Source organism: Dipodomys spectabilis, unplaced genomic scaffold, assembly GCF_019054845.1.
Source record: "Dipodomys spectabilis isolate Male_0828 unplaced genomic scaffold, ASM1905484v1 ptg000081l, whole genome shotgun sequence".
In the NCBI taxonomy this organism is placed as follows: Eukaryota; Metazoa; Chordata; class Mammalia; order Rodentia; family Heteromyidae; genus Dipodomys; species Dipodomys spectabilis.
In genome coordinates, this window is record NW_024870758.1 from 1,344,824 (window position 1) to 1,372,816 (window position 27,993).

General features: G+C 40.7%; 1 protein-coding gene across 1 annotated transcript in view; it reads right to left on the reverse strand.

Annotated features, from left to right (window-relative positions):
• The window catches only part of Tmem163 (transmembrane protein 163), a 220,282-nt gene that overhangs the window by 147,953 nt on the left and 44,336 nt on the right, over positions 1-27,993 (reverse strand). The gene's annotated exons all lie outside the window — the stretch shown is intronic.

The window sequence follows — 27,993 nt, forward strand, 5'->3', positions numbered from 1 at the left end:
AAAAACAAAAGCCAGCTCTCATGAGTACAAAAATCTCATAAATAATCAAAATTGTTATAGAGATAGTAAACAATAGTAAAGAACATAAAGAACTAGTAAGCAATATAGTAGGAAAGAGAACTGAATATACCTGTATCTAATCGGAGCTAATTGACATTTTTGGAATACCTCTCAAACAGTAAAATAACTCTTTCAAGTTCAAATAAATTATTCTCCATGTGAGTCCATCTCAGATCATAAAACAAATCTTTGTCTTTTCATATTTTTTAAGGAAGTAGAGGCAGCATCTCAGTACATACTACATGGTACCTCAGAAATAAATATTATATATTTCTTTATTCCCTTATAGGATGGCCTCCATGTGAAACTTTAGGGATGAATTTATCTTGTCAATTTATTTTTTTCAGTTTTAACCCATAGTCTACATATTTCCATTAAATTAGAAGTATGGGCCACTAGAAATAGGCCAAGGACTTAAACCATTGTGTCTCCAGATGGGTAAACCCACCCGCATCCACTGGGGCTGTGAAATTGCTAGAAGCACAACAGTAAACGAAGTTCACTCTGAGTTGAGTCCCTTCATCTAGTAAAAACTGACAAAAAATACAACACTCCATGGTCTATGCTTGAAAAGGAACAGAAAGATGAGTTATAAAAAGTCAAACAAGGGGCTGGGAAGGTGGCCCAGTGGTAGAGCACTTGCCTTGTATGCAGGAGGCCCTGGGTTCGATTCCTCAGCACCACATAAGCAAAAAGAAAACAAGCCGGAAGTGGCGCTATGACTCAAGTGGTAGAGTGCTAGCCTTGAGCTGAAGAGCTGAGGGACAGTGCCTGGGCCCAGAGTTCAGGCCCCATGACTGCACCTCCCCCCCAATAAAAAAAAAAAGTCAAACAAATCACTGTAGTTTCTCTCCTACTACCTTTCTTCTTTTCTTTCTTCTTTTCTACATATCTTTATTTATTTTTTTTTTGGGGGGGGGGGGTCCGGTCATGGGGCCTGAACTCTGGGCCTGGGCGCTGTCCCTCAGCTCTTCAGCTCAAGGCTAGCGCTCTACAGCTTGAGCCACAGCACCACTTCCGGCTTTTTTTTTTTGTCTTTTTGCTTATGTGGTGCTGAGGAATCGAACCCAGAGCCTCATGCATGCAAGGCAAGCGCTCTACCACTGAGCCACCTTTCAAGTCCCATATCTTTATTTTTATTCTCCCTTTTTTCTTCCTTCCTTTGATCTGAGAATTACATTATATGATTACATTATTACAAATATTTTCCATTATGATGGTAATTTTGTGGCATTTTATTGGTGCTTTTTTTGTGTGTAACATGGCATCTACAATAGGCTATAAAACTCACTCTTATAAGTAAATTTTTAATTTACCTAACAGCATTATTAGTTGGAGATGAAAGCTTAGAAAATGTGAAAATTACATAGGCTAACAATTTAACAGACTTTTATTATTTGTTTTACTGTTGTGTGGATTCTGAGATGAAGTTACTTTATATTGAGAAACAAATATTAGATTCTATTTAGCACATAACAATTCCCATAATGTTAATTTTCCTCTAAGATCATTATGATATTAATAAAAATAATTATTTAATAACTAGATGAAAGAAACAATTCTATCTATCATCAATGTCTCAGAAACATACCAACAGATTTACGGATGATATAAACTCAACTATTTTATGAATATAGGTCTTTCTTTACTATTTTTGTTGTTGTTAGTCATGGAGCTTGAACTCTGGGTCTGGGTGCTGTCCCTCAGCTCTTCAGCTCAAGATAAGCACTCTACCACTTGAGTCACAGCACCACTTCTGGTTTTCTGGTGGTTAAATTGGAGATAAGAGTCTCACAGACTTTCTTGCCTGGGTTGGCTTTGACCAGTGATTCTCAGATCTGAGCCTCCTGAGTAGCTAGATTCCTGGCATGGGCCACTGGCACCCCTTCCCTACTTTTTATGAGTTCATGGCTGCCATGTACTTTGGATACAATTGGAATTGACCTAAAATTAATAAACCTATACTAAAAAATTTTTAAGTTAAACAAGTAACCCACTGTGGGTTGTCAGCTGACATTTGACCTCTGTGTACCTCAGTTTTCTTCTTTCAGAGAAGGAAGACTCCCATGGGCTGGGAACATGCGTGCACAGCATGCATGAAGCTCTGGGTTTGATTCCTTAGGACCACATACACAGAAAAAGCCGGAGGTGGTGCTATTACTCAAGTGCTAGAGTGCTTGCCTTGACAATGCCCAGGCCTGAGTTCAAGCCCAAGGACTGGTAAGAGAGACAGAGACAGAGAGAAAGAGAGAGAGAGAGAGAGAGAGAGAGAGAGAGAGAGAGGAGGAGGAAGAAGAGGAGGAGGAGGAGGAGGAGGAGGAGGTAGAAGACTCCCAATACTCCCACATTCTCTTCTTGTGCAGAGTGAGTTTATGTTATTAATCTGTGGTTATGTTATTAATCCATTAGTTAAAACTTCCATGAGCAACATTTACTAAACAATAAGGAGAAGACTGTTTTGGAGACAGTATTTACGTCCAGAAGGAATACTCTCAGACTTTTAATTAAATTTAAACAGGAAGACTTAGTTCCCTCCAGTGACCTTACCTCTCCAAAGGAAACCAAGACTTGGAATATCCTACCAATCTTTAATTTCTTTTATGGCAGGCTTTCTCCACTATTCTCAGGTACTTCAGTACAGCACTTAGACATTCATTCTGTGTGGATTGTACCTGAGGTAATCAACATCAGTGTAAACTGTGGAGGTTAAGATCCAGTCTTCTAGCATAGCTGGGGGAGCGGCTTAAGTTTTCTGCCTCCCACACATAATAAGAAAATAGCCAATAGCTCAAACCTACTGCACAACCCTCCCTGGTAAGTAGAGAGAAGACCTAATAAAGATATGAAGAAAAATCAGCAACAACCAGCCAGCAACAACAATGAGATATACAAGACGCTATGTAGAAAAAGGAACTTTACAATTCAAACAGGGGAGAGGGAAGCGGGGAGTGGGGGGAAAGGTAGTTATAGAGATGGGAGGGAAGGGATGGTAGGGGGGAAACAAAGGAAGAGGCAACAATGCTTGATAAGAAATGTACTCATTACTTTGCTCATGTGATTCTAATCCCTCTGTACAGTATTTTCACAATAAAAAAACTTTTTAAAAAATTATTATATTTGTATTTATATTTGAGTTGTGCACACAAAGATGTAAAAGGAGGGGCTGGGAAGGTGGCTCAGTGGTAGAGCGCTTGCCTTGCATGCCTGAGGCCCTGGGTTCGATTCCTCAGCACCACATAAACAAAAAGAAAAAAGCCGGAAGTGGCGCTGTGGCTCAAGTGGTAGAGCACTAGCCTTGAGCTGAAGAGCTGAGGGACAGCGCCCAGGCCCAGAGTTCAGGCCCCACAACCAGACCCCCCCCCCAAAAAAAAAGATGTAAAAGGAAAAGATAATAACTCCACAAGACTTCTAACTAAACAATCTGCATTAGCATTGCCATGCTAATTATCATAGGCCTATATGAGATGTGAATCAGGGTGCCGAGAACTGGCTTCCTGCCAACAGCATTAAATTGTAATGTCTCATATCTATTGAGGAAATGAGTCACTGTGACCAGAAGTAAACACTTCCTTGGATCTTACTACAGCTGATGGCTCATAACTAAAAACTCACAAGGTGCAAAACAGTCATTTCTAAAAGGATCATTTTGTGTCCATTTATTTATAATGAGGAAACAATGAACTTCAAGAAAGAACTGAGTGTCAGAACTCTGAAAATGTAATTCTTTGACCTAAAACATAGCACAAGATATTTAACACCTGAGTCACTAAAGTAAAAGAATTGTGTATAACAAAGTAAGAGGGGGAAAGGTCGTATAAAATATTTATATGAAATGCAGCAAAGTATTTATATAATAAGTAAAATTCTCAAAATCATAAATAAAATCAAGGCTTTAGAAGATAAAATACATTTACAGAAAAAGAGATTATCACCTGGAAATAATTGGTAAGACACAAACACAAATACTTCCTCCTCATCTCTAAGCCTCTGGAAGTGGCACTGTGGCAGCTGAAGAGCACAGGGACAGGGCCCAAGCCCAGAGTTCAAGCCCCACGACAGACCAAAAAAAAAAAAAAAGAATTTGTTTTGTTCTAAGCCTCTCCTCTCCTGCCCCAGCACTCATGACCAGTATCAATGACCAATACTCGTGAAAGGATAGTTACACTGGCAATGTTTCTCATGATTTAAAACTTGCAAGAACATTTAAATCACATTAAAATATGAATATTCTAATAAACAAAAGTTTGAAATAATTAACTAAATGTCAACCAGCATTAAGATAGTTAAAGGAATACATATGCAATTCTGTAGAATACGATGTAACCGTGATGAAGAATGAAGCAGTAGATCCTGGCCATGATAGAATACATGTGTAACTGCAATACCTCATAGGTGAAGAGGGAGAAGGGGAGATGAGGGCAAGGGGGGAAGGGAGGGGGAACGGAGAGGGAAAGGTAAAAGGAGGGAGGAAAGGTGGAGATGGAGGAAGAGGGAGAGGGAGAGAAGAAGGGAGGGAAAGAAAGCAATCTAGTCCTGTCACTTAATGACCAGATTGCATTGCATTCTGAGAAATGTGTTATTATCTCTGAGAGGGATGGTTCATATCTATAATCCTAGCTACTCCAGAGGCTGAAATTAGGGCAGCCTGGGCAAATAGCCAGACCTTATCTCAACTAGTTAAAAAAAATGCTCAGCAAGGTGGCAAGGACCGGTTTTCCTTTCCTATGAAGGAAGTGTGAATAAGATCATTGTGGTTCAGGCCAGCTCTGACAAAAATCTACAGCCTATTGGGAAAAGGTTGGGCATGTGGCTCAAATGGTAGAACACCTGTCTAACCACAAGGCCATGAATTCAAAATCCAGTACCACAAAAATTGTGTCCCCAAAAAAGTGCTCATACAATTTTTCGTTGTGTGAGCAATGTCATATACTCACACAAACCAAAATGGCTACAATTTCATTAGGTGGCATAATCTTAATGGGACCACTGTGGTATATACACATGAACAGTCCACTGTTGGCCAAATCTGTGTCATGTGTCACATAATTATAACTGTGACAGGTAAGAATGAGAATCAAATAATTTCTTGTTACTTTTATTGGTTGGCTGTTAGTCACAGCTACCCTAGAACTTTAGGAAGCATCTACTCTGGGTAGGCAACAACCTTTGAGAACACAAAAACATATATATCCCGGAAAAACTACAAAAAGAAAGCAACTAAGAAGAAATCAGTAATTACACTGTTTAATTTAGCTCCAGAATTACACACACACATACATTTTCAATTTGAGATTCTTATTTGTTTTTGGAGAATAAAGGCATGAATGCCTTTGTGGAGAAAGGCATCAATACATAAATCTGAAAAATTATGTTTTATTTTCATGAGTCTTTAGCAAAATTCTTGGCCTTATTCTGAGTATCCATATGAGCAAAATCGATCTTAATTCTCAATTCTTATTCTACAGGAATGAAAGAAGGATACACATTCCAAGACAGTAGCTAATATAAACATCATTGATTTTTTTTTTCCTGAAACATTATGTATTTATGAAGCTCTGCTTTTTGCAAAGGAACTCAAAATACTTCAAAAAAGAAAGAAAGAAAGAAAGAAAGAAAGAAAGAAAGAAAGAAAGAAAGAAAGAAAGAAAGAAAGAAAGAAAGAAAGAAAGAAAGAAAGAAAGAAAGGAAGAAAGAAAGAAAGAAAGGAAGAAAGAAAGGAAGGAAGAAAGGAAGAAAGGAGAAAGGAAGAAAGAAAGAAAGAAAGAAAGACAATAGGCTGTGAAGTCACAAAATCCAGGATTACAATCCGTCCTGCTGATTAACGCACCCTCTCGGTCACTGGCAGGGGAACCCTACAGAAGCCCTGAGTATGCCACCTTCCAAGTCACCCCAGGAACAGAAGGTGAGAAACCCACATTGTCCATGTTTAGACCATCAGTGGCCAGACCACAGGACCCAAGGAGTCAAGATGGCGAACCACTGGTGAAGTAAGAGAGTAGGAAGATGGATGACTGTGTTGTAGGGATAAGCCAGCTTGGAGGGACCTGGAAGTAGGGTGTTCAAGAGGCCATTGCACTGGTGCTAGCCAGACATGGTGGCGGTCTGACACAGCAGAGGTGGAGAGGAAGGGGCTAATTAGGGTCATAGTTCAGATTTCCTTTGTGCTGGTACTGGGGCTTGAACTCAGGGCCTTGTGCTCTTGCCTGGCTTTTTCCCCTCAAGGCTGGTATTCTACCACTTGAGCCACACCTCCACTTCTGGCTTTTTGCTGGTTAACTGGAGACAAGAGATGTACAGATTTATCTGCTGAGGCTGGTTTTGAACTTTGATCCTAAATCCTTAGCCTCTTAAGTAGCTAGGATTACAGGTATGAGCCACCTAACAGAATTCACAAATGCACTGGATATGGGGATAAACTAAAGAAGTAATCCAAAGTCGTCTGAGGAAGCTCAGTGTTTTTGGTAAGAACAATGACTTTCTCTATTCAGATAGCAGCAGTGTGTACTTCAAGTTGTATCTCTGTAGCGGGCACAAATGTATCAACCACAGCCAGCTTTTAAAAAGCAGACAGACACCTGAGATCTATCATCAGTCCATTCACAGTTGAGGAAGCAAACAAATTCAAGTCTGCTCTGCAGTTAATGCAGCTGAATAAAGACATCACAATGCATACCCAGTGGTATTCAGGAAGATCGTGGGCAGGGGGACTTCATCTATTAAAAGAAAAAAAGTGAAGGAAAGATAGAGAAGGATTATTTTTCTGATAGTTCAAAAATATAAGGAGGACCTGGAAAAGAGTGCAATGGTTTGAATGTGTTCCCAACATTCATGTGTTGGAAACTTTATCCCCAATGTAGCACTGTTGGAAGTTGGAGCCTTTAGTAATAGGAGGGCTGGGCATGGTGGTTCATGCCTATAATTCCAGCTTCTTAGGAAGTAGAGATATGAGGACTGCAGTTCAAGGCTAGGAGTACAAAAAGGTCACCTGAGCCTATCTCAATAACCAAGCTAAGCATGGTACACACTTTGTGGTCCTAGCTGTTAGGGAATTGCAGATAATCATTATCTAAGGCTGGCCCTGGGCAAAGCACAAGATTCTCTAAAAAACAATAGACTAAAGCAAAAAGGGCTAGAAGCATAGTTCAGCAGTAAAGAGCCTGTCTGGCAAGCACATGACCCTAAATTCAAATTCCAATGTTACAAAAAAAAGTTATTATGCCGACATTACTCTCAGTAGTAGATTACTCTCATTAGTAGATTAATGTCATGACAGCAAAAGTAGATAACTTGTAGAAGAATTTGTTTAGTCCCTCTCTTCCTTTTTCTCTCTCCTCTCTCTCCTCTCTCTCGCTCTGTCTCTGTCTCTGTCTGTCTCTGTCTCTGTCTGTCTCTGTCTCTCTCTCTCTCTCATAATGTCCTCTATCACACAGTGATACAGCAAGAAGGCTCTTACTGATGCTGATGCCTTGATCTTGGCCTTCCCAGTCTCCAAAACTGTTTCTGTTCTTTCTAAGTCACCTGGTCTCCAGTATTCTGTTACAGCAACACAAAATAGACTACAATACATATACAGCTGCATAATTTTCACCAAGAACTCATTTGTAGGAGAAATTACATATACAGGCAAATGAAATCTGTGGCAGATTTCAAGCCAATAGTTTTGTTCCTATAGGTTCCTTTGCATCAGGTCTAGATGAAGCTCTGTAACTCTGTTCGAAGACTTTGAAACTCTATGGTCTCCTTACTTTGCAGGAGCTTCTGACGACCCCAGGAAACCATTCACAATGAGCAATCCATTTAAATTCTACAGAATAAAAATTAATTTTACTCTTTCACTTTTTCATCCATATAGTAAGCAGTAAACAAATGTGCAGAAAACTCACACATTCGTAAAAAGACATTTTTCCTTCCAAATGAAGAACTGAATATTTAGCTCTGCATATTTTCTGGAGACTTGAATGATTTTTAAAGGAAGAGTTTTGAGAGTTGGAAATAAGTAACAAAATTATACACAACCAAGATATTCACAACTTTATCAGTTTTCATCCATTCAGTTTCCACCCTTGTAATCAATCAGCAACCAGAAATATTTTCTCTTTTAAGATTGCTATTTTGAACTAGGTAGAAGTTATTTCTCTTTCTATAATGTAACAAAGGATAAAAGGCTAAGAATATATGCCAAACTCCTAAATGTAGATACCTTTAGATCTGGTGGAGCAAGGCTAGAAGTGGTTATTTATTGGTAAAAAAATAAAAAAAATCTACCCTGATATGTCATATTCTGCTTTAAAGAGAATTATTTACATAATTACCAAAACATGTTCAGGAGAAAAACAGACTAGCTAAAAGTATGACTAAAATGTTGATAGCAATTCATGCTGGGATTTAGGAGATGAGTAATTATTATTTTCCTCTCTATTTTTCTCCCAGGGAGAATTAAAAAAAGAAAGAATACTTGTCTTCATGTCTTAGCATCAATGACCTGAAATCTACTGGTATAATACAGAGGAAGACTGGGCGCTGGTGACTCACTCCTGTAATCCTAGCTACTCGGGAGGCTGAGATCTGAAGATCATGATTCACAGCCAGCCCATTGGAGACTCTTTGTTTGTTTGTTTGTTTGTTTGTTTGTTTGTTTGTTTGTTTTGGGGGGGTTCCGGTCGTGGGGCCTGAACTCTGGGTCTGGGTGATGTCCCTCAGCAATTCAACTCAAGGCTAGCACTCTACCATTTGAGCCACAGTGCCACTTCCGGCTTTTTTTTTCCTGTTTATGTGATGCTGAATAATCGAACCTAGGGCCTCATGCATGCAAGGCAAGCACTCTACCACTGAGCCACCTTCCCAGCCCCATTGGAGACTCTTATCTCCAATTAACCACCAGAAAACTGGAAGCAGCACTGTGACTCAAGTGGTAGAGTGTTTGCCTTGAGCTGAAAAGCTCAGGGTCAGTGCCCAGGCCCAAAGTTCAAGTACCAATGATCGACCAAAAAAAAAAGTTGGAGGAAGAGTAAGGAGGGTTTTTTTGTTTGTTTGTTTGTTTTTGTTTTTGTTTTTTTTTGGGGGGGGTTCATATCAAAGCTACTTAGTAATTGACATTTTGTTTATTCATGCCTGGCAGGCTTGGGAATGTCTACTCAGGTCACAGTCCCCAGTTTCTGTGAAAATGAGTGTTTGGGAAGAACACCCAATTCCAATTGGGTGTCTAACTCCCCAGGCCATAGTGGATGACATAGCTAGAATCAGGCACTATCTCAGGCCTGGGAATCTTGAATTGGGTCTTCAGGACAGTCAGGTCTCTGAGTGATCAACCCTTTATCACTGGAAGCTGCAGTGAAAGAAATGAAGAGAGATGGAAGAGGATGGCCTGAATCTCCATCTTTAAGAATATGCCTTACAACTGAGCCCTGACTGTAACTGCAGGCAGCTGGGGCTGGTTTGTATCATTTACATATTCTGATAGTCTTGATGGTGCCATAATTCTTGGTCTAGCAAGTGAGGCAAATACACAGTATATAACAGACATCCAGAGACTCATCAACTTTAACTTCTAGCTACTCTGAGCACCACCAGTCTCTACCTGGTGTCCCAGGCACAGCCCTATATGGGTGTATCATCTGGTCTGTAATTGATTTTTTTTTTTCTATGTCAGGCACAGTCACTAGATGCTCTGAATCTTACACAGATATAAAGTCTGTTAGCCCCACCCACCCCAACTCCAAAGTCTCTGATTTTATAAGTCTAGCGTAGGGTCTAACAAGTTGTATTTCTAACAAATTTACAGGTGTGATACCCTTGATAATACCCCCCCCCCGCAGTGATATCCAGGCCCACCTAAAGATGTTGTCTTGTATGTCAATAGATACTTTTCAGAAGTAGGTGTGATCCTGAGATGGGGAGATCATCCTGGATTATCAGATGGCTCTTAATCTAATCTCAGGGGTCTTCATGAAGGGCATGCAGAAAGAAGACATGACAGAAGAGGAGGCAATGTGACAATTAAAAGTAGATGTATTGGAGGGCTGGGAAGTTGGCTCAGTGGTAGAGAGCTTGCCTTGCATGCATGAGGCCCTGGTTTTGATTCCTCAGTACCACAAAAGCAGAAAAAGCCAGAAGTGGCACTAGGGCTCAGGTGGTAGAGCGCTAGCCTTGAGCTGAAGCTTGAGCTGAAGTGCTGAGGGACGGCGCCAGGCCCGGAGTTCAGGCCTCACATCTGACAAAAAAAAAGGGGGGGGGGGTGTAGATGTATTGGAGAGATTTTATTACAAGCCAAGAATGCTGTCAGCCACCAGAAGCTGGAAGGGATAAAGAACAGATTCTCTGCTAGAGCTTCCAAACAGAACAAGCCTCGCTAACATCTTGCTTTTAGCCCCAGAAAGAGCTCAAATCTCTTGCCCCCAGATCTGTAAGAGAATCAATTATGAGGGGAGTTTTGTTTTTGTTTTGTTGGTCATGGGGCTTAAACTCAAGGCCTAGGCACTGTCCCTGAGCTCTTCTGCTCAAGGCTAGCTAGCACTCTACCACTTTGAGCCACAGCGTCACTTCCAGTTTTTAATTAGTTAATTGTAGATAAGAGTCTCAAAGAGACTTTTCTGCCCGGTATGGCTTCAAACCACAATCCTCAGATCTCAGTCTCCTGAGTAGCTAGGATTACAGGCATGAGCCACCAATGCCCAGCATAAATTGTTATTTTTAAGCCACTAGATGTGTAGTAATTAAAGCAGGCAATGCTGATATTGCCAGTCAGAGCTCATACTTGGAGAACTATTATATTATATCGATCCCTGACTACATTCAATCTCATTTTGAGACTCCTGGAAGATTGGATGATGATCCTGAATTGATTAAGTGGAAAAGAGCATGGTGAAGTGGGTTACTGTGCCTGATCCACTACTCACCAACTTGTGGCTTAGCCAGCCCTAGAACTGCTCTTAAGATGCTTCAGTTTCTGCACCTGTGACTCAGTGTAATGCCACCAGCCTCAGAGCACCAGCATTAAAAGCACCACACAATCGTGTATGTCATCTCTGCCTGGCTCACTGAAAGTACTCTCTAATGTCTGCTGCTGCAGGTTTACTATTATTTTCTTAACTGCACACTGCTTTTAAAATAGCTGAATGTACATGCTCCACTCTCAACAGAAGCCTCCTTCTTAACAATGTGTATTTCTTGACCCAAATCAGTAAGCAGCAAGACCTGATCCTGTCATCTATAAATCAACAGAAGAGAACATTAACCAAAAAAAAGTGTAGACATTAAAAAAATTATATCCTGTGCCCTGCACAGAACCCAGCTAATCAGACTAAATCCCAGCCACCATTCCACCCACTGGAGATCAAATTGACAGCTTCTGTCTATCCATTCATTGTCCTCATCTCTCCCAACCCACTCCACATTTGATGATATCTCCCCAATCACACTTCTCCCACAGCACTTACTTACCTACAAAATAAAATCCAAGTTTCCTGGCGTGCCTAGAATCTGTTCTAAAACTAGCCCTTGCCCATGTTTGCCATGTGAATTCTCACTCTCCCTCACCCACAGAGTGATCTATGTCAGGCTTATTGGACTTTCAGTTCCTTAGGTTCCACTCTTGTTTCTGCCTTCGCTGAGGCCTCCTCTTTTCTCTGACAGCTCTTCCTAAGGACCCATCTTCTTCAGCTCAGCCACAATGGGCAAGGTATCTCCTGAGAAGAACCCTCCTGTTCCTGTCTGTGAAATGGGACAAGCCTGCCTATCACGATTTGGGAACCAAGTAGACAAGAAGACTTGGGGTCTTATCATCCCTTAAGGTTACATGGTAAGATTGTCTGAGATGGAAATCTAATTTCACCAATTCCTCATTTTATGACCTGACTGTCACGTGACATGGTAGACAGACAATGTAGAAAATGAAGCTTTTCCTAGACACATGGATGCAGTCAGCATTCCACAAGAGCAGAGCAAGAGAAGGGAACCATGACTCTGATACCATGGAGAAGCCCTGAGTAGCTTATGTCTAGGCCATACGCCTAAGCCATGAGTAATTGTGACCTCTGATAACAAGTGAATCCACATTCCAGTAATTGAATCACACAACCTCTTCTAAAAATATCACCAAAGGTGGGAGCTAGTGGCTCAACGCCTGTAATCCTAGCAACTCAGGAGGCTGAGATCTGAGAATCGTGGTTCAAAGCCAGCCCGGGAAGGAAAGTCCATGAGACTCTTATCTCCAATTAACTACCAGAAAATGGGGAGTGGCACTGTGGTTCAAGTAGTAGAGCACTTGCCTAGAGCTGAAGAACTGACAGTGCCCAGACTCAGAGTTCAAGCTCCATGACGGGGAAAAAAAAGTATCAGCAAAAGATTAAAATGTATTTTAGGCAAGAAAAATATTACATGAATTTTCCCAAAATGACTAGTTGCAAGACAGCACTCAATAAGCTAGAATATTTGTAGATTATTTATCTAATAAGTCATATAGTTAGTAAATCTCCTGAAAAAGAAACATCTAATGGTCCAGATACATTAACATTACTATTACCTAACACATTCAATGACATTTACAAGGCTTTCTTCTAGCAAACTCTGTGAATACCATTGTTGGAAAAATATAGGCTCTGCCAACAGATAAAGCACTGGGCCAGCTCCTAGGAGACTCAGTCTGTGGACCCATCCCTGCTGAGGACAAGACCTGCTAAGCATCATTCATTATCTGCAAATACTAAGGCTATGGGACTCAGAAGGGGTCAGAGAGCAAAATCTTACAAGCCAAAGAAATGGCCTACAAATGGAAACTTAAACAAGAAATGGAAAAAAATGTGAATCCAACAGAATTTTCTATCCAATTTGCAAGTCGTTTCTAAACTGTTGTCCCTTGTTCTCAATCAGTACGTCGCCTTCTCCTAAGATAAGCCAAGAATTTCTACCTAGGTTTATTACCTCTCCCAAGGACACCAGGTTTATGTCAAGGGGGTAGAGGGAAGGGATTTGGCTTGGAAGTGGGGATCTTTCATTCATTTCATTTCATTCATTCATTAGCCTTAACATTCATCCACATATTTGGACTCTGAATTCAAGTTCGTAAGGCCCAGAGAGCCAGCCCTCTTGATTGGAGGAGTAGTGGAGGGTCTCTACCATTTCTCCTTCCTCTTTCATAAGGCTTAAGAACACAGAGCTCTCCGTGGGTTCTCTGGTGCCCTGTCTTATCTCTATGTCATAACATGGACTAACAGATGGCAAACATATAGTTAAATAAATTTCCTTTAAACAAATGACTGACCTCCTAAAAGCCCAATCCATCAATTTCCTATGGAGGCAAGGTAGACCTTGCTCACCTGTGGCCATTTCTCCACTTCAGTTACTGGAAGACTCCATTTCCTAAAGGAATTCTCAGCACAGACTTGCTGGCTCACAGCCTCCAGCGTGTGCTACATGAAAGAACCCACCACCACTGAGTGACTCAAACAAGAGGTCCTCACACCCAGTGGCCACTTCCTCACCACATGAGTAGGTCTGAGAGAGGAACTCAGGGCTGCATGCCTTTACTTCTAAAGACAAGGGGATGTAGGGTGAATGAAAAGCCTTTTGATCACTTTTAGAATATGGCAGCATTATAAACACCAAAAGTCACTTCCTTGAGTAAATATTTACCTCTTTTGCTTCCTGTTCCACAAGAAAATCATCCCTATATTTCTTTGTGCCCTTGGCAGCTTCTTCCTGCCTTGGTCATGGATCATGGCCCTCTGTGTCTCTCTAGGGCTAGCTCTATTCTCTGGGCACAAGGAAAAGAAGACAAAGTCAAGAGCCCTGACTGACTACCCATTGTTATCTTTATGCTTTCATTTCTGACCACTTCCAGAGAGAAGAAAGAAACCAGATCCTGAATACAAGTTCTCTAACCCTCTAGTTCTAAAGCTCATCAATGAATAACATTTCCATCTACACTTCCATCCCAGGGTGCAGCAAGCTGTTCTTTCCATAAATGGCTATGTTAGGATCTTTCCTATCCCATGCACATGTCTTCTGATGTCCCACTGAACTTCTGCCACTGAGAAGCAAGTCTCATTCCTTTCCCTCTAACCTGGGCTGACATTTGTGACCAGCAGAGGTGGTGAAATGGATGCCACATACCTGTTGACACTAGGTCCCATGGGGCAAATCAGCTTCCACCTGCAACTGTCTGGACACATTCATTCAGAAACTCAAGCCATCATTAAAGGATATTGGGAAACCCCAAAGCTACCGTGCTGGAGAAATGGTATGGACAGACTTCTTAAGGTCTGGAAATGTACAATACCCAACCTGTTCCAGCTCTAAGAAATCCGAAGTTCCCTAACAAACACGAGACATACAAGTGAAGAAGCTTTTGGAGATATCTCCAGCCACAACAACCCTCACCAGACACCCTAGGTCAGGATGCAGCTAAGCTGCTCTGAAATTCCAAACCCATAGAAACTATCATTGTTTTAAGCTGAGGGGAGGGGGAGTGTATGTAGTCACAGTAACTGGATCATACTTTTTTTTAGTAAGTTTTTTTGTGAAAATACTGTACAGAGGAGTTACAACCACATGAGCGAGGTAATGAATATATTTCTTATCAAGCATTGTTGCCTCCTCCTTTGTTTTCCCTTACCATCCCTTCTCTCTCATCTCCACAACTACATCTCACCCACTCCCCCCCGCCCCCCGCTTAAATTGTAAAGTTCGTTTTTCAACATAGCATCTTGTACATCTCATTGTTGCAATGGGTCAACTTATATCCCTATTTAAACAATTTGTTTTTTCCCTTCCCCTCCCCAATATCAAACTCAGTGAAAACGGGTTATTCCATGGGGGAGGGACATACAAAGCAACAAAAAAAATTATATGGTACCCTATAAAGACATTAGAAACAATAGCAAGGAAGAAAAAAACACTTGTGTCCTTATCCTGGGGTTCATTTCGCTTAACATCATCTTATCTGACATTTTCTGCTTGTCCCAGACATATACTAGTTATTTCAAATAAGGTAAACTATGGGACCTATGTTTCTTTGGGCCTGGATTACTTCACTTAATATGATTTTCTCCAAGTCATTCTTTCTGATGGAGGCATAGAATTACATTGTGTATATATACCACATTTTCTTAATCCATTCATCTACTGAGGGGCATCTGGGTTGGTTCTATACCTTAGCTATGGTAAATAATGCTGCAAAAACAATTCTTAACAGAAAGAACAGTGCCAGAGGAATATCAATATCAAATTTCAAACTCTACTACATAGCCATAATAATCAAAACAGCTTGGTACTGGCACAAGAAGAGACCTCAGGACCAATGGACTAGAATTGAAAACCCAGAAATGAACCCACAGACCTATAACCACCTAATCTTCGATAAGGGAGCTAAAAAAATAGAATGGAAGAAAGATAGCCTCTTCAGTAAATGGTACTGGCAAAATTGGTTAACTACATGTAGAAAACTAAAGCTAGATCCTTATATATCACCTTGCACCAGAATCAACTCCAAATGATCAAAGACTTCAGAATCAAAGCAGACACCCTGAAAACATTACAGGATGGAATAGGAGAAACCCTAGGTCTCCTTGGCACAGACTGAAATTTTCTTAATAGAGACCCAGAAACACAACAAATCAAAGAAAGGTTGGACAAATGGGATTGCATGAAATTGCACAGCTTCTGCATGGCAAAGGACATAGCTAGCAAGATCAATAGAAAGCCCATGGATTGGGAGAAGACCTTCACTAGCCATACAACAGACAAGGGTCTCATATCTAAAATATACCTGGAACTCAAACTATTAAATCCCCCAACAGCAAATCCTCAAAGAAACAACTGCCCAATAAATAAGTGGGCTAAAGTCTTAAAGATAAACTTCTCTGAAGAGGAAAGAAGGATGGCCAGTAGACACATGAAGAAATGCTCAACCTCCCTAGTCATAAAAGAAATGCAAATCAAAACAACATTGAGATACCACCTCACTCTAGTTAGAATGGCTAGAATCAGGAACTCTAATAACAACAGATGCTGGAGGGGATGTGGACAGAAGGGAAGCCTATTGCATTGTTGGTGGGAGTGTAAACTTGTTCAATCACTCTGGAAAGGAAGAGTATGGAGGTTCCTCAAAAGACTCCACATAGAGCTCCCCTATGACTCAGTAATCCCACTTTTGGGCATTTACCCAAATGATCACAAACAAGACCATACTAAAGCTACCAGCACGACTATGTCTATTGCAGCATTATTTACCATAGCTAAGATATGGATCATACTCTTTAGTAGAACTGGACTCTTCTCTTAAAACAGTAATTTACCTCCTCTGGGTAGGTATAAAACATCTTGTCAGAGGCAGGTGTTAGTAATTCATCCCTGTAATCCTAGCTACTCAGGAGGTTGTGATCTGAGGATTGCATTTTAAAACGAGCCCAAGCAGGAAAGTCTGTGTGTGTGTGTGTATGTGTGTGTGTATGTGTGTGTGTGTGTGTGTGTGTGTGTGTGTGTGTGTGTGTGTGCACGCAAACACACACCAATCCTGGGGCTTGAACTCAGGGCCTGGGACTTGTCCCTGAGCTTCTTTTGCTCAACTCTAGCTCTTTATCACTTGAGCCAAAATGACACGTCTGGCTTTTTCTAAGTAGTTAGTTGGAGATAAGAGTCTCAGACTTTCAGCCCGGGCTGGCTTTTTGCCTCCTAAGTAGCTAAAATTACAGGTGTGAATCACCAGCGCAGGGCCCATGAGACTCTTGTGTCCAAAACACCACTAAAAAGTTGGAAGTGGAGGTGCAGCTCAAGTGGTAGAATGCCAGCCTTGAGTGAAGAGCTGAGGAGCAGCATCCAGGCCTTGAGCTTGAACTCAAGTACCAGCATGCACAATTTTCTTATTAGTGTTTAATTTCACAACTTTGCCTCTTGTAATTAACATTTAAAAGAGAGCCATTCTTATTTCCTCTTCAGAGAAGTTTCTCTTTAAGTCTTAATCTACTTATTCATCAGGCAATTGTGTCTTTGAGGATCTGTTGTTGGGGGATTTAATTTTTTGAGTTTTAAGTATATTTTAGATATGAGACCCTTGTCCATTGTATGGCCAGTGAAGATTGACACATGAAGAAATGCTCAATGTCTCTAGCCATAAATGAAATGCAAATTAAAACAATGTTGAGATTCCACCTCACCCCAGTTAGAATGGCTATAATCAAGAACTCTAATAACAACAGATACTGGAGGGGATGTGGCCAAAAGGGAACCCTACTGCATAGTTAGAGTGTAAACTTATTCAACTACTCTGGAAAGCAGTATGGAGGTTCCTCAAAAGATTTCACATAAATCTTCCCTATGACCCAGCAATCCTTTTGGACATTTACCCAAACCATCACAAACAAGGCTATACTAAAGCTCCCAGCACAACTATGTTTATCACAGCATTATTCACCATAGCTAAGATATGGAACCAACCCAGATGCCCCTGAGTAGATGAATGGATCAAGAAAATGTGATATATATATATATATATATATATGAAATTTTATACCTCCATCAGAAAGAATGACATTGCCTCATTTGTTAGGAAATGGAAAGACTTGGAAAAAATTATATTAAGTGAAGTAAGTTAGGCCCAAGGAAACAGAGGTCCCATGGTTTCCCTTATTTGCAATAACTAGTATATGTCTGGGACAAGCAGAAAAGGTCAAAAGCTATGTATATATTACCATATAAGATGATGCTAAACAAAATGAACTCCAAGATAGTGATTTTATCTTTCTTGCTGTTGCTTTTAATGTATTTATCATGTACCATGTGATTTTTTTTTTGTTTCTTTTGTATGTTTTTCCCCCATGGTATAACCCCTGTTTTCACTGTATTTGATTCAGGTGTCCTGTATCTTGTTTACACATTTTTCTAATTTGGGGAGGGGAAGGGAAATAACAAAATGCTGAAATAAGGATAGCGGTTGACCCATTGTAACAATGAGATGTACAAGACACTTTGCTGAAAACGAACTTTACAACAACTTGGGGGGAGGTGGGGGGGGTAGGGGGAGGGAAAGGGGGAGGGAAGAGTTGGGAAGGTGGGGAGGACCGGGATGATAGGGGAAAAACAAAGGAAGAAGTAACAATGCTCGATAGGAAATGTACTCTTTACCTTACTCATGTAACTATAACCCCTCTGTACAGTATCTTTACAATAAAAATATATGTGAAAAAAATAAGAGCTGAAAAATTACTTCTAGATCCTGAGACTTTCACAGTAGCTCTTTGGAGATCATTAAGAGGCCATTCAGCATCTCAAGATAGCATCAAGCATTGAGCAATCAGCATGGGTAGATGTATGGGCTGCTCCTGAGCGAGCAACCCAAAGGCAGGAACAGAGTGGGAAGTCACCAGGCTGGACAAGGTTGGGCCTTCCCAGTCCCTCCTAAGCACTGAGCCTTCATCCTTGCAATCCTCTGCTTCCATAGCCCAGAATCAGGCATGCTGACTAATAATTAAAAGGACTGGTGACAAATTCACTGATGTGACTGGAATCCAATGTCCTAGCTAACAGCAGACAGTGACACCTGAGGGGAAGAGGGCACATTAATGAGCCATCCAAGAGATGAGAAGTAGAAGAGAGTGTCACAGAGCTGCAGCTTCCATTTCAACCAGCCAGTGGCTCACTGGACTTATAACTAAGTCAGATTGGAAGCTGAGGTCCCCACTCCCCTAATGTAACTGGAAACCATTCCATCAAAAGCCAATTACTTGACATTAAAGTCCTCCATTTTAAAGGACTTTGAAACCAATACCACCTAAGTGCTTGAATACACAAAATAGCTGTTGGTGATATCCTGGCTCATTTCCTTTCTTTCAAGCACACCTCCATTCTTCTGTTACAAGGCTGTCAGCACCGGACCCTGGAAATTCATTCTCCCCTGCCTTCACCACACTGCCTTCCTCAAGATGCTCTCTGTGCTCCTGTCCAGCCACATCTGCAGTGCAACATCTGGAATCACCTTCCCTACCGCTCCAGCATGGCTCACTGACCTCCCAAAGGAGGCCTGGTATATGACCCACAGTAGTCATGTCCCCAGAGGCTGTGGGCCCTGCCTGCCTTTGAGAACCCACTACACCAACAGATACAAAGGTAACTAGCTAGTTTTCAAGGGCACAAATGTCCCCTGGAGGCAGGCAGACAAGCCCTGCTCCCCAGCTCCTAATCCCTGCAGTCTCTTCCAAACTATGTGAATCCAGCCTCAGATATTTAAGAAGCCACACTCAGTCTGTGCCCAGTGAGTCTCTCTCCAGCCTGGCTCTGCAGAAACACTCACTTCCCTGGATCAACATCCTATACCAACTGTTCTGACCCTGGTTGTGACCCAGGTACCTCCCAAGGCCCCAGAGATGTCACAACTCTATGCCCCTTAGTGGCACAACCCCAACTGATCTTTCTGGGACCCCAATGCTAAATATGAGACAGAAATGCCATTGTCAATGGCCTCCACATGGTCCACTCAAGTCTCAACTTCTTAGGGGGACAGCATGACAGGAACTGGGGTTGGTGAGTGTGAATATAGGCCAAGGCCCATCACTGATGGGACTGACATAGACTCAAGATCCCAAACTGTATGAGTTCAAAGGCTAGCTCCTCTCACTAGTGACTTAGGACACATTATTCAACCTCTCTGGAACTGTAATACCTCAGCTAAAATGGGTTGTTCAAAGTAACTGTCTTACAGGCCAATTGTGAGGATGAATTGAGCTCATAGATTCAAAGAGCTCAGAACCTAGTCTGACCTGGTAAATGTTCAATGTGTGTTATAATCTATAACTGTTTATACCCATTAGCATCTTCTTCATATGTTAGATACAGTTTGTTCATCACCACCACCAGACTACTACAAGGATAAAATAGGATTTAGTTTGTAAAGGATATATGTCCTGTAAATTTTATTTTATTTTATTTTATTTTATTTTTTGGGGGGCCCAGTGGTGGACCTGAACTCTGGGTCTGGGCACTGTCCCTCAGCTCTTCAGCTCAAGGCTAGTGCTCTACCACTTGAGCCACAGCGTCACTTCCAGCTTTTTTCTTTTTTGCTTATGTGGTGCTAGGGAATCGAACCCAGGGCCTCATGCATGCAAGGCAAGTGCTCTACCTCTGAGCCACCTTTCCAGCCCATGTCCTGTAAATTTTAAAGGTAAGAAAAACATCTTAGCTGTTATTACTCTGCCTCAAAAAACCTCCCAACCAATATTCTGAATGTTTCAAGTGTTCACATTTGTTAGGAAGGAAGACTGTGTACGGTATTAGGTAAAAGCAAATAAAAATATAGAAAGACAGCTCTCTAATGCAGAAATTTTGATGACTATATGCTATATATTATATACTATATATACATCTTCATTTGAATATTCCACTCGTCCTGAACTGAACATGCATAGTAATGAGTTAGTCAACTTCCTCTCACATGTAACAACCCCAAACCTATATGCCTAAATCCACTAACAGAGTTCATTCCAGAGCTCTGGGCAGTTACCTCCACCTCGCCCATTCAGAAGTTACTCGAGTCCTGCCAAGTTTCCCTGCCCCTCATTAACCCAGTCCCACTACTCTGCTCCGATTGCCTCCCTCGCCCTTGTCTTCTCCAGTCCTCATTACCGAGGGAGTGGTAAGGAGTCTCCTTCTTCTACTTGTAGTTCTAACTCTGTCCAGGGCTAGTTTTCCTAGGTGCATATTTAAATAGGTCATTTCTCTACATACTTCTTTGAAAGGCATGCCATCTATCACAGCTGTGGTTGAGTCTGAGATCTGAGGATCACTATTCAAAGCCAGACCAGACAGAAAAAGTCTGTGAGATTCTTTTTTTTCCCCCCCCTGGTCCTGGCACTTGAACTCAGGGCCTGGGCACTATCCCTGGGCCCCTTTGTGTTCAAGGCTAGTGCTCTACCACTTGACCCATAGTCCCATTTCTGGCTTTTTCTGAGTATTTTATTGGAGATAAGAGTTTCACAGACTTTCTGTTCTGGGTTGACTTCCAACTGCCACCAGCACCCAGCCTGTGAGATTCTTATCTCCAATTAACCACAGAAAGCTAGAAGTGGGGTATGACTTAATTGGTAGAACACTAGCAGTGCCCACTCCCCGAATTCAAGGCCCAGTACTGACACACATACAAAAATGTACTGAACACCATAGACCCTCAAGAACACAGGAAAAATTCACACACACCTAAAATTTTACATACTAGGTCAGGTGGTACAGGAACCCTGGGCATATCTCCACTAATCCTGGGGCAACAAATCTTGATCGTCAAAAGATAGTACCATTTCATAAACTCACACAAGGAGTTACTGGTCTGGCTCAGTCTTACCTCTACCTTGTTTCTGAGGCTTAGCCACTATGAATGACCTGAAGATACTCCAAAGCCTGCACATTCTTTCATGAGCTCCTCATTCCTTCACAGCTGTTAGCCACTGAAAAGTAGAGAGTGTGCCACTCACCTTTGCTTCCCCAAATCCTATGCTTAGGCATGAACATAGGTTAAGCAAAGTAAACAAGTCTGCTAGAAGTTAGCAGTTTCCTGAAAATATGGAATAATGCTCCCCAGAAATGTCCACGTTGTAATCCCTAGGACCTCTGAATATATTGCCTTGAATAGCAAAAGGAACTTTGTAGGGTTAAGAATTTGAGATGGGAGAGGTAGGGAATGAGAGGGAAAGAGGGAACAGCTTACACTAAGCAAAAGGAAAGAAATGTACATATCACCCAATGCGGAAGAAAGAGTTGTGTTGTCAACGCTTATAGAACTGACAGACTTTATAGACTATGATCATGACAATTCGCCCTGAGAAGGTTAAAATGTGTTTGTGACTTTAAATAAAGTTGTGAAATTTATATACTCACTTAATCACAACAAAAATTATTTGAAAAAAAAAAGAATTTGAGATGAAGGTTGGGGACATGGCACAGGTGATAGAGCCAGCCAATAAGCAAGAACAAAATCAGCAAGTTCAAGTCCCAGATGCAGAAAAAGAAAGGAAGAGAGAGAGAAAAGGGGAGAGAAGAGGGGAGTAGGAAGGAAGGAAGGATTGATTTTGAGATGGAGAAATTATATTGGATTAGCTGAGTAGACTTGGAATCTCAAGATTCCAAAGGAATCAGGATGTGGGAGAGCCAGAAAAGTAAAGGTAACAATAGAAACAGGTTGGAGTGATGTAGTTGTTGGATGAATGAAGGCCACAAGCCAATGAAAGAAAGCAACCTTCCAGAATCTGGAATAAGCAAGGAAACATATTCTTCCTAGAGCCTCCAGAAGGAACATGATCCTGCTGACTCTGCTTTTTATCTCACTGAGAATGATTATGGACTTCTGACTTCTAGGACTGTAAGATAATGATTTTGTGTTGTTTTAAGCCACCAACTGTATGGTCATCTGTTATAGCAGCAATAAGAAATGAATACAAATTACTATCCAGAACAAATTGCTCTACAGATACAAGTATATTCTCATCACAGAACTGTTCAGAATTCTAAAACTATAGTATCCTAAGCATCCATTCAATAGGGACTGGTTAAATAAATTATGGTGCATACATACAACGATACAGCCATTAAGAATGAAAAGGTCAGTACTCATCTTTTGCTCATTTATATGCACATACAAACACATACTCTTGTGAAGGGTATAAATCCTTCCATATTTAGGAACATACTTTCTGTACATGATCATATTATGTACACTGTTCCTAACCTGACTTTTGCAGTTAAGACATGACATCACAGGGTTCAGAACAAGTTACCATAAAAACAGGAAGGGCATTTTGAAGGACAGAATGAGGTATCAACTTCATGTCTTATGTACTAGCTGAACTTACAATGTGTTTGCCAAAACAAAACATATGGATACATTCCCATGGAGAGGAAAAACTCATTCTCAGAACAAGTTTCATCTTGAAGTTTCATTGGCTTATTACCAAGAACTGAGACCAAATATTAGTGAATGTAATAAAACACCCTTAAAATAAAAAAGAAAACATCAACCAATGAAAGAAATCTGAACCATGTAAGTACATAAAGAGAATGACAGTTGGGCCATTTGGTTCACCTGAGGTTTTCTCAAAATTTCTATTGTTTCCACAATTTCTAGTTACGAATATCTCACTGAGCAATGTTGACAAACGAACACACAGCAACAGCAGTAAGATGCGTAACACTGATTTCTCAAGGGACCGATATGCCTGGATCATAATGGGAAGGATATGAATAATTCAGATATTTCCTGTCTGGGGAAAAAAAGACTTTTAAATATCTAAGCCTAAATCAGATTGAATTAATTAAAGAAGATGAATAAGAAGGAAAGTGTATTCTGTTGCCTAGCTTCACAAGTTACCATTGCAAATTTCATCTAGAATTCCAAATAGGGCAGCCTTCACGTGAACGAACAGTGCTAATTAACAAATCTGATCCCAGGATTTGGGAATCAAATTTTCCTTTCACAAAAGCAATCACTGGTTATTGGCAGACATTACACAAAGCGTAGCTTCTGAAGAGGAAACCTCTCAAGTTAGTCTCCATATCTAAGACATGATAGCTAGCAAACATGTGAGAGACTTCAAGAACCCTACATCCAACCTTCCCCACTCACTATCAACACAAGTCCCCTAAGCACAGCCCTTAAGCCAATACACAGACTACTTCCTTGTGCTACAATACAATGGAGGGCTGCCAATGTTGTGATAGTAAATGCTTCACTGGTTCTCTGGCACAAAAAAGGGCTGTGACTTGCAGCATTTGCCAATTTCCATGGTGTAAATACACCCATTCCATTGCCAATTTCAAGTCATCAGCCTGAAGTCAACTCACTCACAAAAATCCTGAAAATTCAACAATTAGTTTTCGTGTGCCAGTCCACTCCAGTTCTGTGTCCAATAGTCCTCTATTCTTGCAAATACATACAAACCTGCAGGTGCTTGAATCTCTACTCATTCTTGGCTTTAAGGGTATTCTCTCTTTAAGGGACGTGTCTAATGGGTTATAGATTAATTGTACTCTTTAGTACTACAGTAGGCACACATGTACTCATATATATATATATATATATATATATATATATATATCCTGTTCTAATGTCTTGAGATGTCATTTATAAGCCCTACAACGTACAGATTTAAAGTGTACATGTCAGTGGGTTTTGGTGCATTCAGAGGCATACAATTGTCACCACATTTAATTTTAGAACACTGTCATCATCCTCAAAAGAAAGTCGCCATCACTTGCAAGTGACTTCTTACTGCCACCAATACTCCCCGTCCTAAAAACAAACAAACAAACAAACAATCATGATCTGCTTCCTGCCTTCCACACATTTACCTTTTTTGTACTGTTCACATAATGGGAATAATAAAACTATCTATGCTACTATATATTAGACAACTATAATAAGTTAGTGCTGTATAAGTCAGTGCTACATGAGAAATTTAACCACCCTCCTTGATAACTCATTTAACCAACTGATAAAATTCCATCAGCAGAGTAGCAGAAACAAAAACAAACAACAGAACAGTCTAACACATTTCTGCTTTCTTCCAGCAAATTTTCTTCTCTGATTCTCTGAAGAGAGCATTTTAATCAGGAGACACAGACATAAAATATCATTAAAATGTCTACATTCTAGTAGCAAAACTTGAAGCTCCAAAATCAAAGCAAGCCAGCTTCCTATGACCTCCTCTCCCCTCCTCCTGCAGATGTGGTGGTTCTCACTGTGCAGATAATGAGGCTTTGAAGATGATCCAGATCCTCGGGGTGGGAAGGAGGCTGCGGGACAAGACAGAGGCCCCCAGCACTGCGGTGATGGGCTATTTTTAAAGGCGTCTCTGAAGTGTCAGCAACTGATCTTGCCATCCCTGTTCTCAGCACAAAAGCCCATTCCATCTAAGAGAAATGCCACAGACAGAAAGCATACTGCAATCTATGCAAGGAAAGGCATGGAGATCAAAATAAAAATAAAAGTGGGTTTTTGAACTGAAAAGAAACTACTATCTTTCAGTATTGTTCAATTTTTTTTTCTTTTTTGAGCCACATCATGTTTAACTTTTTCTAGCACGAGAAAAATGAAAAATGAAAAAAGCTAATATCATCTTTTGTGGGGAAAGGAAAATAGCTTAAACCTCTGAAAGATCTTTAAATTTTGGCAATAAAACACCTAAGACAATGGAAGACAGAATTATATTTATAACATATATTTCTCATTTTATTGTGTGAATACTGGGCCCTGAACACAGGGTGTTGGTGCTGTTCCTCAGCGTTTTCACTCAAGGCTGATACCCTACCACTTGAGCCACAGCTCTACTTCTGCCTTTGTAGTGAATTGGAGATGAGAGTCTCATGGACTTTCCTGCTCAGGCTGGCTTTGAACTGTAATCTTCAGATCTCAGCCTCCCGAGTAGCTACAATTATAGGCATGAGCCACTAGCTATATGTTTCTTTTCTAAAAATGTATTTTATTGTAAAGATGCTGTACAGAAGGGTCACAGTTACATGTGTAAGGTAATGAGTACATTTCTTGTCAAGCATTGTTACCCACTCCCAGCTATGTGTTTCTTAACATGTACTAAGCAAGGCTAGAGTGATGAATTGGTAATTTGTTTTGTTTTGTTGTTTTTGGTCGGTTGTGGGGCCTGAACTCTGGGCCCAGACACTGTCCCTCAGCTCTTCAGCTCAAGGCTAGCACTCTACCACTTGAGCCACAGTGCCACTTCCAGCTTTTTCTATTTATGTGGTGCTGAGGAAGGAACCCAGGGGCTCATGCATGCAAGGCAAGTGCTCTACCACTGAGCCACCTTCCCAGCCTCAGAATTGGTAATGTTTAAATGACTGCTCCTGGGATATGCAAGAGTAGAGGATTATTATCTTTTTATTTTCCAAAATGATGTGCTATTGTTACAAGCTAGGGTGTGTGTGTGTGTGTGTGTGTGTGTGTGTGTGTGTGTGTGTGTGTGTGTGTGTGTGTGTGTGTGTGTGTGTGTGTGTGTGTGTGTGTGTGTGTGTGTGTGTGTGTGTGTGTGTGTATGCTAGTCCTGGGGTTTGAACTCAGGGCTTGGGCACTGTTCCTGAGCTTTTTGGCTCCAGGCTAGTAGTCTACCACTTGATCCATAGCTCCACTTTGGGGTTTTTGTTAGTTAAATGGAGATAAATGTGTCATGGACTTTCTTGCCTCAAACTGTGATCCTCAGATCTCAGACTCCTGAGTAGCTAGGATTACAAGTATAAGCCACCGGCACCTGGCTCATAAATTTTAAGCACCTCAGTATTCCTTACCTTTCCAGCTAAGAGTGTTCTATGTCACCAGTTCAGAACTTCCCCAGCACTGCCACATACACAGAAAGAAGGGGTCCTCTAGGCACAGTCTAAACATCAGGAGAGACTCTGACTGTAAGAGCCCTTCCCCCTCCAAGAGCTCACCAACAGCAGCATACTCTCAGGAAGGCAGATTAAAAAAAAAAAAAAAAACAAAACAAAACAATTCTGAGGTTTCTGTTCTAGTCAATTTTCTGGGATTGCATTGGATCATTTAAAATTGTTTCTTAGCATATGTACCCTTCTCCAAAAGACTGTTTGCCTGGCTAAACTTTAATCAGGCTATTAGGGCTTCTGTTAGGGCCATCTGTGTGGTTCCTTTAATACAAATTTAACCAGGTATAGTGGTACATGCCCATAATCCCAGAACTTGGGAGGGTGAGATAGAAGGATCCTGAGTTCAAGGCCAGCCTGGATACATAGTGAAACATGGTCAAAAAGACAAAACAGGGAAGGGGAGACATTGTCCAAAAAAGAGTAACTGTAACCCCTTTGTACATCACCTTTAATGTTTTTTATTGTAAAAATAGTGTACATAGAGGTTACAGTAACATGAGTAACATAATGAGTACATTTTCTATGGAGCATTGTTACCTCCTCCTTTGTTTATCCCCTACCATCCCTTCCCTCCCTACCTCCCCAACTCCTCCCTCCTCCCCCCTAAGTTGCTGTAAAGTTTGTTTTCATCACAGTGTCTTGTACATCTCATTGTTACAATGAATCAACCGGTATCCTTATTTCAGCATTTTGTTATTTCCCTTCCCCTCCCCAAATTAGAAAATGTATAAACAAGAAGCAGGGCACTGACATCAAATACAGTGAAAACAGGAGTTATACCATGGGGGAAGAACATACAAAGGAAACCAAAAAAAATCACATGATACAATTATAAATACATTAAAAACAACAGCAAGAAAGTAAAAAAAAAAACAGTTGTGTCCCTATCTTGGGGTTCATTTCACTTAACATCATCTTATATGGTCATATGTACATAGCTTTTGACCTTTTCTGCTTGTCCTAGACATATACTAGTTATTGCAAATAAGGGAAACTATGGGACCTCTGTTTCTTTGGGCCTGGCTTACTTCACTGAATATAATTTTTTCCAAGTCTTTCCATTTCCTAACAAATGGAGTGATGTCATTATTTCTGATGGAGGCATAGAATTCCGTTATAGTGTATATATATATATATATATATATATATATATATATATATATAAAACTATTAGTGTATACACACACACACACACACACACATATATATACATATACATATATATATCACATTTTCTTGATCCATTCATCTACTGAGGGGCATCTGGGTTGGTTCCATATCTTAGTTATTGTGAATAATGCTGCGATAAACATAGTTGTGCTGGTAGCTTCAGTGTAGTCTTGTTTGTGATCATTTGGGTAAATGCCCAAAAGTGGGAGTGCTGGGTCATAGGGAGCTGTATGTGGAGTCTTTTGAGGAAATTCCATACTACTTTCCAAAGTGGCTGAACAAATTTACACTCCCACCAACAATGCAGTAGGGTTCCCTTTGGCCGCATCCCCTAAGAAAAATGTTTTAAGATAATAAAAGTAAAATAAATAAATAAAAGGCTTTTGAAAAAAAGACAAA